This window comes from Nannospalax galili, unplaced genomic scaffold, assembly GCF_000622305.1.
Source record: "Nannospalax galili isolate Female #2095 unplaced genomic scaffold, S.galili_v1.0 scaffold256, whole genome shotgun sequence".
In the NCBI taxonomy this organism is placed as follows: Eukaryota; Metazoa; Chordata; class Mammalia; order Rodentia; family Spalacidae; genus Nannospalax; species Nannospalax galili.
In genome coordinates this window covers 1,025,688-1,039,592 of record NW_008337804.1, presented here as the reverse complement: position 1 = coordinate 1,039,592, position 13,905 = coordinate 1,025,688, and the positions used below count along the sequence as shown (strand labels likewise).

The 13,905-nt window shown below is 37.2% G+C and overlaps 1 pseudogene; it reads left to right on the top strand.

Moving 5' to 3' along the window:
• Nucleotides 1-1,485: 1,485 nt before the first annotated feature.
• LOC115070303 overlaps nucleotides 1,486-13,905 on the top strand; it is a 13,458-nt pseudogene continuing 1,038 nt past the window's right edge.

The window sequence follows — 13,905 nt, the reverse complement described above, 5'->3', positions numbered from 1 at the left end:
AGCTTATAAAGACACCTGGAACTCCCCGCTTCGCCCCCGAGGGTGTATCTTAAGGATGATCACGCACTGATCATGCACTCCTCAGCAGTGTGGAAGTATTCTTCAGACTTTCAAAGCAAGCCAGGGAGCACCCCCAGTAACTTCCTTTCAGACCTATGCAAGGTGGGGCCTTTAGGTCCCCACAGCTGATGACTTTTCCCTACTGGAAGACCCCTTGCTGTGTACTCTGAGAGCTGGCCAGCAGCAAGGAAGTTTACTAGTCAGTAGAGAATTGATTTCTTCATGTCCTATGACCAATGGATATAATATTTTCAGCAGTAAGGTTTTATCATCAAGTATGATGAATAGTCAAGAGCAATAGCCTTAAAGGGTAGGAGTTGGTTATACACACACACACACACAAACACACACACACACACACACACACACACAGCTGGAGAGATGGCGCTGAAGTTAAGAGCACTAGATATTCTTGAAGAAGACCTGGGTTCGTATCCCAGCATCCACATGGAGGCTAACAACAGTCTGTAACTCCAGTTCCAGTGGGTCCGATGCCCTATTCTACTCTCTTCAGACACTGACTTATATACATGCTGACATAACACTCATACACATAAAATAATAATACATTCAATATATAAAAAATGTTTTAAAAACCTAAATGGAATGTTAAGGTCACCTTGATTGACAGTTTGAGGTTGAGATGGGTGACTGGAAGACCAAGTACCTCTTCTTCTCTTGGCATCTCAGACTTCTGTACTCCCCTCTTGGTCCAGATCGTCCCACTGCTTCTTGATCCTTTGTACCCAGACCAACCCACTTCTTGAATCTACTTCCTTAGAGGCCACATAGCCTGCCTCCACCCCCAGTTTACCTTTGCACACCTGAGACCAGCCTTCTTCCCTGGCTGTCCCCACCCCCAAACTGCTTGGGATTCCTGAGGAAAGCCTGTTTCCCTGGTAAGTTTGACCCCACACACTGCCCCTTGACTCCCACAACCTGATTCAGTCTCCCAACTCCCACATCCCATTCTCCTTCTAGCCCTGGACACAGGCCCACTTCTTTTCTTGGCACTCCAGGCCTCTAGACCACCCTTTTGGCCTAGATACCCCCACTGCTTCCTGATCCTTTGTACACAGACAATGCCAATTCTTCAGCCTACTTCCGCAGAGACTTCACAGTGTGCCCCTACCCCCAACCTGCCTCTGTACACCTAAGACCAGCCTTATTCCCTGGCTGCCCCCCCACCAGGTTCTTCCCTCACCACCAATTTCCCACCATCCTGATCAGGCAGACAGACTCATTCAGTCTTTACTCTGACCAGTCTACTACTCAGAAAGAACTTGAAATACCCACCAATTTGTCTTTCATGCCTAAACAAAAGTAACTAAGCTACATAATATTAACAGAACCAAAATTAAATTAAACAAAAACAGAGATGTTTCTGCTGAATATATAACCATCAAAGAACATCTACATGTCCAAATGGCAACACAAAAACACAAACAGCATGAAAACCAGGTAAATATGTCCCTAACAAAACCCATGAGTCCTGCAGAAGTGCACAGCATTGAAATCCACCATGTAGAACCCCGGTACACAGAATGTAAAAGAGCCATCATAAGCATGATCCAAGAACTTCAAGAAAATACAAAAAACTCAAATTACGCAAACAGGTAAGGCATAAACTTTTGACAGAAGCCAAAGAATATACATATATGTGGCTTAATGAAATATCAAAAACAATTCATAACCTGAAAAGTGAATTTGCTAAAGAGAAATAGAGTGAAGAAAACCCAAATGGAAATGAATGTGGGACTAAAAATCTCAACAGACCATTTGGAAACAACAGGAGAAAGTCTCACAAGCAGAATAAATGAAATAGAAAACAGAATATCAAGAATAGAGGATAAGATTGAAGACCTGGACTCCTTAAGCAAAGATTATGCTTATGAATTTCTTAAATGTTGACACTTCTGTTACAATTACTATGACTAGCCCTGATTATTATAAACAGGTGTCCTTCTTCAATTCAACAATTTTTTAACAGGTCACATATTTCCCTCTAATATCTAAAAAAGTATTAAATGATCTTTACCAAAGACCTTATTAACCTTAGAAGGCGTATCATAACTGAAAGTCAATAAAGTATAAGGGTGGATATATACATGTAGTTAGAATGATAGAAGACCTAAATATTCAGGAAAGGTTATTTCTGTCAAGTTCTTTCATCTTTCAATTTTGAAAATATCCAATGATATTAGTGCTTGCGGTGCCAATCAATGGAATGAATAAATCCATTTTCTGTTTCTGTAATAGACTACCACTGATTTGGTTGATTATATACACTGGTGTTTGTTTAGATGATCGTTCTAGAAGTTGAAAAGTCAAAGAAGCTGTAGATGGAGTTAGGAAGGGCCACCATGCAACATGACAGCATAGCAGAAAGGCAATCAAGATTTAATGAATCCCATAGAGGAAAGTGGATTGAAGTAATCATTTTTAGAATGAATTCATTTTTAAAAATGATTAAGGCTCTCAAAATGATCTCATTAATTATACATGAGAATAGAGTCCTAATCATTTTTAAAATGACTTCTTAATAGTGGCAAGTTTCAATATTAATTTTTGGGTGGGACATTCTACCTATAACAGGAAGCAATTAGTCATAATGGAGACTGCACAGAAGAGGGCAGTTGCAGATAAGATACTACAGGTGTAAAGGGGCCAAGAGATGTAGAGCACACCTATAATCCCTGAACGTGGCAGGTGGTAGCAGGAAGGTCAGGAGTTCAAGGTTACCTTCAACAACAAGAGTGCATTCTATACCATCCATAATTCCATAAGGTCCCGAATCAATATAACAACAATAGCACAAGATCAATCATTATGATAATGATAATGAAAGAGAGTCACAAAGTGGAGTCATCCAATGTAGAAAAGGAATGATTTAACTAAAGGGTAACAGAACAAATCTAGGGAAGAGACTCTAGCCACTTACCAAATTGTATTTTACTCCCCGGATACTACCTTAAGAGTATTCAGTCTTTGCCTACAATTACCACCTATCAGGAATAAGAGCTTATGCCATGAAGTTTTAGTAGATAGAATGTAGGAGGAAAGTATACCTCTGTGTCAGATCTTTTCCTTGCAGTTTCTTTTCCCCTTTCCTTCTAAAATGAGGACATATGACCATGCAGAGAACTCATATTCTTGAGAGATGTTCATAGAGATTGAAAATACTTGACTGAAGAATTGTGTCCTACACCATAGCTCAATGGAAAATCCCACTCACCGGACTTAGGTGTGTGAGAAATCTACATTGGACTCTGAAAAACCAAACACATGCTTTGTTGTATTAATCCACATTTTCCATCCTTTCACCTGAAAGTGGTGCTTATCATTGAGATGGGTTTCTTGCAGACAGCAAAGAGATAGATGCTGTTTCTTACTCCATTCCACTAGCCTGTGTCTTTTGGCTGGGGTGTTGAGGCCATTGATATTTACTGTTATTTTTGAGAGATGTATATTATTTACTGTCATTTAAATTTGTTTGATTTCTTGGTCCTATTTTGTGTTTCTTTAATTATACCTTCATTTTTTTACTTTCTGCAACCCAAGGGTATAATCATTCCTATCTTCAGTTCTTTGTATTGCTTGAAGTATTCCCTGTAGAGCTGGTTTGGTGGACAAAAACTCTTTAAGCATATTCATATCATGGCAAAATTTTCTTTCCCCTTTGCCTATGATACATAGTTTGATGGATAATGTATTTGGGGTTGGCATTCATGGTTGGCATTGGTTGGCATTCATGGTCGTTATTTTCTTTTCTTTTTCTTGTTTTTTTGTGAATTAAGCTTTTAAAATTTCATACAATATTTCCCACTCAAATCCAGACCCCCTGCCCCCATCCATGCTGTCCCACCCCACCAAACCCTATGAATGCTGCCATACATGCTGTGTGTGTGTCCTGTTCATTCAGGTGTTTGTAACCAAATGTCCGTCAATGTAAATGCGTCCACTGGAGCCTACTCAACCCATCCAGAGGTCTTAGGTAAATTATACTCTCCTTCACCCAGCAGCAACCAGTCTCAAATAGTTCTCCATCTAGGGCTGACCAGCCAACTACTTCTCTCCTCTTCTTTGGGCCCTTGTTTAATTGAGCTGACAGGGGTCTGCCATCAATACCACCACTGCTGCAGGTTCATGTGAGCAAGCCTTTAGTGGCCTGGAAGCCTCCACTTCATGCAGTTATGAACCAGCCCTGGTGCCTATAATCTTTATGTCTCCTATTCTGCAATGTTCCCTGAGCCGTGGATGGATGAGGTTCCACAGAGGAGTCCCATCCTAAACTCTAGTCTCTTATCCTCCAAACCTTGGCCAGTTGAGGCTTTCTTTGTGTAATGCACGCTGATGTACATGGACGCCTCACTGGTGAGAGTTGAGAAGTGCATTAGCCCTGTCCTTACCCCTTATTTCACTGTGTTCCGTGAGCATCAGTTGTAGAGATTTGACGGCCAATGTGTCATTTAGTAGTGGGCATCTCCCTGATGTATGTTCTCTATGCCAGACCAGATGTGCAACTCTACAGTAGCCTCCATCTGTTGCAAAAAGAAGCTGCTTTGACAAGCGCTGTACAGCGTGTTTGTTGCTGTAAGAGAGGTCTCTTCTATATAGCACTTCGTTCCCTTCCAAGCAACTCCTAGGTATACATATGTTCAAACACTCTACATGGATTTCTCATAAGGTTTCTATGGCATCACTTTCCCTCTACGTTTCCTAAACCCCGAGGTTCACTCATCTCTACCCTTTTTTTCACTCATTCAGGCTCCCTCCTCCTTCCTTTTCTAGTCACAGTGCCCCCATAATTCCCACCCTCCCCCCAACCTCCCGACTCCCACCATCTTTCCATTCCTGACTTCTGTCGTTCCCCGACACTATGGTCCCTTGCTTGTCCCTCCCTCCTCTCTTCCCTGCCGTTTACTCACAATTTTCCATAATCCCTCAGGTAGCATCTGTTCCCAACCTTTCAGGTTGTTTCTTTTCATTTACTTCTGTGCTTCCTTTGCTTTTACCTGGCTAATGGTGTTACTTCAGAATTTATATACTCACATATAAAAGATTGGTGCTACAATCCACAATTAAGGGAAAACATACATTGCTTGCTTTTCTGCATTTGTGTACTTTACTTAGTATAACACTCTATAGCTCCATCCATTTACCTGAAAATTTCATAATTTCATCTTTTCTTATTGCTGAGTAGAACCCCATGGTACTACATTTTCATTAACCATTTGTCAGTGGAGGGACATTTAGGTTGCTTCCATTTTTTATCTACTGTGAAGAGAGCAGCAAAAAACATGGATGTACAGGTATCTCTTCAGTGTGATGAGTCCTTTGGGTATATGCCAAAGGGTGGTATCACTGGATAATCTGGTAGGCTCATTTTTAGTTTTCCGAGAGTTCTCTACACTGCTTTCCATAGTGGCTGCAGGAGTTTGCATTCCCACCAGCAGTGAATAAGCATTCCCCCTTCTCCACATCTTCTGCGGCATTTGGGGTTTTTTTTTCTTTTGATCCTTGCCAGTCTGGCTGGGTTAAAATGAAATTTTATTGTGGTTTTGATTTGCGTTTCTCTAATTACTAAAGATGTTGAGCACTTAAGGTACTTCTTAGCCATTTTTAGTTCTTCCTTGAGAACTCTCTGTTTAAGTCTATCTCCCATCTTTTTATTGGATCATTTATCTTCTTTCTTTTTTGAGTTCTGTGTATATTCTGGACATTAATCAGCTGTTGCATGTGTATCTGGTGAAGATTTTTCTCACACTCAGCGGGTTTTCTCTTCCCTTTCTTAATGAGAAGAAATAAAACTCAGAGCAGGAATTAATGAAATAGAAACAAAGAAAATAATACAAAAAAATAATGAATCTAAGAGCTGGTTCTTTGAAAGGTTAAGCAAGATAGATAGACTTTTAGCCCAGTTAAACAAAAGAAAGAAAGAACAAAACTAAAATCAACAAAATCAGAGATGAAAGGGGAAACATCACAACAGGCACCAAAAAAAATCCAAAACATTGTAAGCGAATACATTAAAAATCTATACTCCATTAAATTTGAAAACCTAAAAGAACAGGATGAATATCTAAAATCAGGGCCACCACCAAAGTTTAACCAAGAGGAGATGAACAACCTAAACAGAATCATAGCAAATAAGGAAATTGAAAGAGTTATGCAAAACCTCCTAACTAAAAAAGCCTGGGCCTAGATGGATTCACAGCAGAATTCTACCAGACATTCAAAGAAAGTCTAAAACCAGTACTGCTTAAATTATTCAGAAAAATGGAAATAGGGGGGAAACTCCCAAACTCTGTCTATGAAGCCAGCATCACTTTAGTCCCCAAATCAGGTAAGATAGAACAAAAAAAGACAACTATAGACTTATTTTTAATGAACATAGACGCAAAATACTCAACAAAATACTTGCAAACTGCATAGAGATACACATCAAAAAGATCATCCTCTTTCCACTAGGCCTATGATGCACAGATTTGGTCTTTCAATGGTGTCCCACATTTGCTGCTTAATCTGTTCCTTTTCTTTTTTAAATTTTGGGTTTATCTAATTGTAATTAAAGCCTTCTTAATAGGAGGGAACTCACAGATGGCACTGTAAACATGGCCAAATACACATAGTAGGAGAATTCATAGATTCTAGAGAAAACCCTATCTCTGTAATATCTCTAGAAAATGAAAATATCTTACTGTATCCTAAATATGGATCCATATATTCACAGACAAGTAGAATATTTACCACTAATCTAAAAAACTTCTTTCTGGGACAGATAGAGGTTATTGCAGAGTTCCACAACAGGTCAAACACAGAGAATGTGTGTCTGAGACATACCCATCCTTGAGTGACACATCTATAGTGGAACCTAGACACCTGAGGTTCGTAGAGCATAGTGAAACAAGGAGTAGAGAGAATACTAATGCATCCTTCAGCTCTCACCCCAAAGCTTCCCCATGCAATAGAATACCATGCACACAGGAGGCCACAGCTTTCCAAGATGTGGAGAGTAAGAGACTGCAGAGTCCCTGTCCCTGGATAAGACTCCCATATTAAAACTGACCAACCCATGGCTCAGGGACAATTGTGGAAGAGGTGTTAGAAAGATTGTAAGATCCAAGGTTGATGCCTGAACACAAAGAAACAAAGTCTTCCAGGTCTCTGCGAAATTGCTCATATGAACTGGTAACAATGGTGACAAGCATGCACAAATCCCATACAGATTAAATCAAACAAAACCTAGCATAGAACTAAGGAAGTGTGAAGCAGTCCCCAAATTTAGCAGAGGAACAATTGGCAACTAATTACTCTGAGGTGAGGGAGAATAGATCTTCGTTAAGGACTTGACTAAATAGACTGACTAGACTCCAGTGGATGAACTTGCACTGAGTGACATCTGGGTTCAGAAGTTTTATATATGGTAGAATGTATGAAATCTAACAGGAGATGGTATTGGGGTGCAGCTGGAGTAGGGGTCTAAATATTATTAGTGTTTATTGTATGAAATGCACAAAAATTCAATAAAAATATATATTAAAAATTCAAGATATTCATTACTAATTTACTATTATAATACTTATACAAACATGAGAAAGCCCTTATGCCATGTAACATAAAATTCTATGCTCAAAAATTCCAAAGAGAACATACAATTTCTTTTCAGGAGAATTATAAATACTCGTGTGTTTTCCAGTACCTTTCTTATTCTCTGAATAATTTTAGAAATAATTTAAAAAATTCCAGCCTTTTAATTGGGTTTCAATAACACTGAGAATTCAGGGGTGCTTTTTCTAATCTTCAGGCCTTAACTTTTACATTTTGTTGCCTAATAGATAAAGGACCTAGAACCATTCTTGTAAGACTAGGCATTTGTACATGTAAATGTAGCTATTAAATCTGTCCAGCCTCTTAGACAAGATATTCTCATTGTTTATGTATTCTTCATCTCTTCCCGTTTCTCTTTAGAAGAGGTCTCCAAGTCATTTCCAGTCATACTCAGGGAACAACAGATAGAAGATGTGCTGAAAAAATAGTGAAATATGTATTTTCTGAGTTATTTTATATTTAATCATATTCATGGAGACATTTTACTTTTATAATTTCATCGATCCCTTTAGAGTTGAAGAGACATAAAACATACATTGAAATTGGATACTTGAAATGTTTTAAGCAGCATTTTAAGAAATGTATAAACAATGTGGCGAGTTAAAAATATTAAGTTATTTGTAACAGATTTGGTTTTTTTTTTCCTAACAAATAATATTTAGCATTGAATCGCGTATTTTATTCCTATACTTGCAACTTTAGCCTTAAACTAGAAGCTTTTGCACAATAAAAATAAAATTTACACATTGATTTATTAATGAATTGGAAATAATAGCTCTTAATAACCTAGCACCCACAGAAATTTATAACTCTTTAAATAATAATTCATCATTAAAGATGTATTTTAGTCTTTATTCCAGGTTATTAATTTATGCTAAAAGAAAATACATCAGTGATTAGACTCATTGTGTCACTTTTTAAATTCCATTTTGGCAGTTTTCTCTGTTTTTATATTTATTGTTGAATTAAAAAAAATAGTATAGGGGCTGGAGAGATGGCTCAGTGGTTAAGAACACTGAACGTTATTGCAGAAGATCCGTGTTTGAATGCCAGCACCCACATGGCAACTAATGGCTGTCCAGTTCCAGTGGATCCAGCGTCCCTCTTCTGACTTCCATGGGCATTGCACAACACAGGTTCACTTACAGACATGCAGGCAATACACACACATAAAATAAAAATAATAAATAAAATATAAGAAAAAAGGTAATATAATTCAGTATTTCTTACTTGTACCTGTCTATAAAACCTCTAGTCCATAGGAAGTCATTGATGACAAATACAAAAATGAAAAATGAGACCTGTTCTCATTTAATCTTGTGTTGATCAATTAATCTCATCCTCTCACTTTTGTTTACCACTCTAAGTCTTCAGGGTTTGTATGTGAAAGGACTTGAGGTTTCATTCTTGGGTCACTGTAGTCATATTCTCTATCATTTCTTAAACACGGACTTCATATTCTACAATATTTAAATATCTTTGTGATAAATTGTACTTGCTTTTATATAACTGAGCTGTGGTGGGGAAATGTGAACCTCTTCAGCCTTAGCAATGACATGATATTATTGACCCAAAATAAATCACTTTCACTTCTCGCTCCATGTCATTATCTCAATTATTTGGCCCACATTTTTGTCTCTATGATATAAGAATTTTTCTTTTGTATTAAGATCTGAGGAAATCCAAGCATGGGGAAAGAAAAGAATCCCAACACTACTGTATATTCATAGATTTATTGAAAAAAATGTTCACATGCATCAGAATTTCATTAACTTATGTATCTTTGCTTGTTCCATGAATCTATTATTTATTCTCAGAATTAATTTAAAATATACACATTGGTATTATGATGAATCCCAATAAGTTGGTATTGCTGTGAAAATAGAACTATTCTGTATTCTGAAATATGCACATTACAGCTTTTGGAAGAAATGAGAACACCATCTTTTGCAGATAAAGAATAGTATTCACATAAGTTAATGTCTGAATTACAAGATGATGTACCACAGGTAGCATAATATGTCACAGTACAGCACTGGAAGCAATGTCCCTCTGGGATATAAAGTTTGAATTGTTTTATTCATAGCCTGACAATACAAGCATGAATATCTAGTTATAATTTAACATGAACAAAGCTTTAGGAGACATTATAACAGCAGAAAATTTTATTATTAGTCCAATATATCTTCATGTAAGATAGATAACATAAAATAGTCCCAACATATGGACTTTTCTGCACAAATGCAAAAAAACTTTGTACTTGGCTGTGCTAAATGACATAAATACTTTTCAATATTGAATGGGGTGAATTCTTTGTGTGCAACATGTGACTTTTTCTTCTTTTACTGTTGTGCGAACACACATTTAAACAAATGCAACCCATCACACTTAAAAAAGTGGAAATTAGAAGTCCAACTGTGCTGGACGTGGTGGCACATGCCTTTAATCCCAGCACTCAGGAGGCAGAGGCAGGCAGGTCACCATGAGTTCAAGGCCAGCCTGGTCTACATAGTGACTTCCAGGACAGCTGGAGCTACAGGGAGACCCTGTCTCAAAAAGACCGAAAAAAAAAAAAAAAAAAAAAAACAGTGTAAATTACAAGTCCAAATGTTAAACCTCACCCACCCAGGGCTCAGGAACTATTGTGGAATAGGGGGATGAAAGATTGTAAGAGACAGGGGAAGTGCATAGCCATAAGTAAACAGTCTAATAGGCTTCTGGGAACCTGCTCATATGAACTTACAGCAACATGGCAGAATGCATAAGACCCAGGCAAACTCAGCAACATGACAGAGTGCATAAGACCCATGCAAACTCAATCAGACACAAACCAACATAGAACTAGGGATATGGGTAGGAGGCCCCAACCTTAACCAAGGACCTACTGGCAGCTGATCACTGCTGGGTGAGGAGCAGTTTATCTTTTTAAGGAAGTAATGCTAGATAGGCTGACCAGGCTTCAGTAAATCAACTCATACAGAGGGATATCTGGATACACAAATTTGACTAGATAGGCCTTAATGTACATGACAGAAATCAGGAAATCCAGTGGATGGGCTATTGGAGGTTGTAGGTATGGGTGGCAGCCTAGATATAATTAAGATATCTTGTATGAAATTCACAAAAAATCAATACAAAATATGTATGCAAATAAAAAGATGCTTATTTTAACTAAATATTCTAAGTTAAATCATTTCATGGCTTTGGTAAGCCTCTAAAACATTAAATATATAAAATACGCAGCATATTGCCTGATACTCAATAGAAGTCTCTTTTGTTCAATTTTCCTTATTATTTCTATAGTTCCTGAAGTAATTTCTTAAAACTTGAATTTACTGTTAATAAACTGGATGTCAAAATTCTATTTTCTCTAAGGTTAAATAACCCCGTTCTTCAACACTAAGTTGTCAAAATAGGTCCAAATTTTAAGACATGTATTATTTTTATTTGTTCATCTACTCACAAAATTTATTAAACTATATCTCAGTACTGGGATTATGCTGAGCATCATGAATAGAGTGGCAGTAGAGTAAAAGCATTCCATATCTTCATAGAGTATAATATAAAAATGTAGGAAATGAACTTCAATGGTTATTATGGGATGCACATTACCCAGTGTTTAAGTAAATGCAGCATGACACTTAGCATCCATTTTAGCTAAAATGAATCCGAATTGCTCTGAGCAATACCTGTTACTTCAAATGGGTATCCAAACCATACTTTCTAACAAGGTTCTTCACCTCTTTTGTTGAAACAGTATATCCATATGAAATGGGGAAGCAAAAGATTATCAGAAGATATGAGACAATTATCAGAAGATAGTAGAAGATAATATTCCTTCTGATCTCTATTTAGTCCTAGGTCATAAAAAACGACAAACAGACTATTACTTTAATCCCACCTATTGTTTGTAACACTAATGAAATAATCTTCTTCTCTTCCTTGTTTCCAATGTATATGACAATTTGAACGGTTTGCAATGCTTTTTTGATATGTCAGATATCAACAAACACATCCATACATTATTCTGGGTGAAGGACAGTCATGAAGAATTAAAACTATATTGTTTAGGTTAAAAGAGAAGCTCAAGATGTAGAAGGCCTGCTTACATTATGAACATGCTGTAATTTTGGTTGCAAGGTTAACTAACAATCATTTGTATAGAGAATGTTCATATTATAAAAGTTATTCCCACCGGGTGTGGTGGCGTATGCCTGTACTCCCAGCACTTGGGAGGCAGAGGCAGGCGGATCTCTGTGCGTTCAAGGACAGCCTGGTCTACACAGTGAGTTCCAGGACAGCTGGGGCTACAGGGAGACCCTGCTTCAAAAACACACACAAAAAAGGTTATTCCCAGAAGATATAATTGATATTTTGATATTGTAACTTCAGAGATTGCAGTGGGTTTTGAGAAACCAAAGCAAACTGTTTTTCAGCCCATGACCTGAGACAAAATATCTTTGGAAAGATGTTTCAGAAAAGCAATTTTGATGGTAATGAGTTCTGTGTTAAAACCCATGAATGCTAAAGGAAAAAGAAATGATTGATGTAAAAAACAAAACAAAACAACAACAACAAAAAAAAAACAAAATAATGTCTTTAAAGTGAAATATAATTTCACTAAGGAAAATCACTTCAACAGCCTCTACATCCTTGATTTCTTCAGTTCTTGTCACATACATTCTGCTCTCCAGATCAGAGTTTGAAAATCTTTTCAGATATTTCACTTGTCTAGTGATTGGACTCCATTAGCTTCCTTTCAAACATTAAATTAATTAAAAATGACTTCTTAAATTCTGAAAAGCCCAGTAGTCAGGCACACCCCTGAGCATCTCTCTCACATAGTTTCCCATTAGTCTCACACAGTTTCCCATCAGCACTTGATAAGTTCTGATCATATTGACTCCAAGGGAAAGGGGAACACCTTCAAACACATCAGTTTATAAGTTTACAGTTGATAAAGTGATTGAGAGCTGATGTGTATCAGTGAAGGTCAAAAGATATATCCCATACTGGCAACAGAATATTAAATATAGATACATACACTAGTTTTTAAAATGTTTTAATTACTGTTTTCATTTTATGTGTATGCTTGTATTGCCTGCATGTAGGTAAGTGCATCTGGGTCATGCAATGCAGGCAGAGGACAGAAGAGGCTGTCAGATCCCCTGGAGCTGGAGTTACAGAAACTTGTTAGCTGCCATGTAGGTGCTAGGATTCGAATCCAGGTCTTCTGCAAGAACAGCCAGCGTTCTTAACTGCTAAGTCATCTTCCAGCCCCTGTATGCACTAGTTTTTGCTCTGAGAGACTAAGAAAGAAAATCCATACAGTCTAGCACAATGTAGGTAATACTGAATTAATAAATTCTTATGTAGTCCCTCCCAGTCTCCCTCTTTCTTCCAGTGTGTGAAATTGGTTCAAATTAGAAGGTTCCTTTTAATGTCCTTCAGGCAGACCATTCATTTAGAATTATCTCCATACTCTTATTATCCTCACTCCACCTACCACATCAGTAATTATCTCTAGTTGATTGGAAGGCTTTATTATTTTGTATCTGTTCTTTTTGTAATACTCATTTGTTATTTGCATCAATAACATTAACTTTATACTAATCTCTCTCCTTTTAATAACTGTCTCTTGAAATATTATGTCTAAAATTGCAATCAGAATGGTATACATTGTAGTCTGGTGATTTTACTACACTTAAATTCAAATATAATCTTAGCAAAACTGGTATCTATGTGTCTCTGTCATAAGGTTTCTTCTACTTCTGGCCACTTTTCTTTTCCTCCTCCCTCCAATTTCCAGCTTTGACTATTATTAATGCTAATACCTGTAAATGTGGATATTTCACAATTTTACCCATCTTATTTATTTTGCACCAAAAATCTTATTCCACCATCAGACACAGAGTCACAAAGAAGACTCATTTTGAAGCCATTATCTTCATTCACCTGCTGAAGTTTCCCTTGAAAACATACATTTTAAGGGACAATACTCTTCTTTCTTTTAAGATTTCATGATTACAAGAAATTGTAGCCACATTGTGACAATGATGTGTCTGGTAAACATACAGCTAACATAATGAAAATGAAAACACTCACTTGATTGCTTAAAGGCAAGATTTAGGGAGAACAAACCTTCTTGGATATTGCCTACTTTGGGTATGAGAAGAATGCCATTGTAATAGTCAGGGTTCTCTAAAGAAACAGAACCGGTAGAATGAAATATAT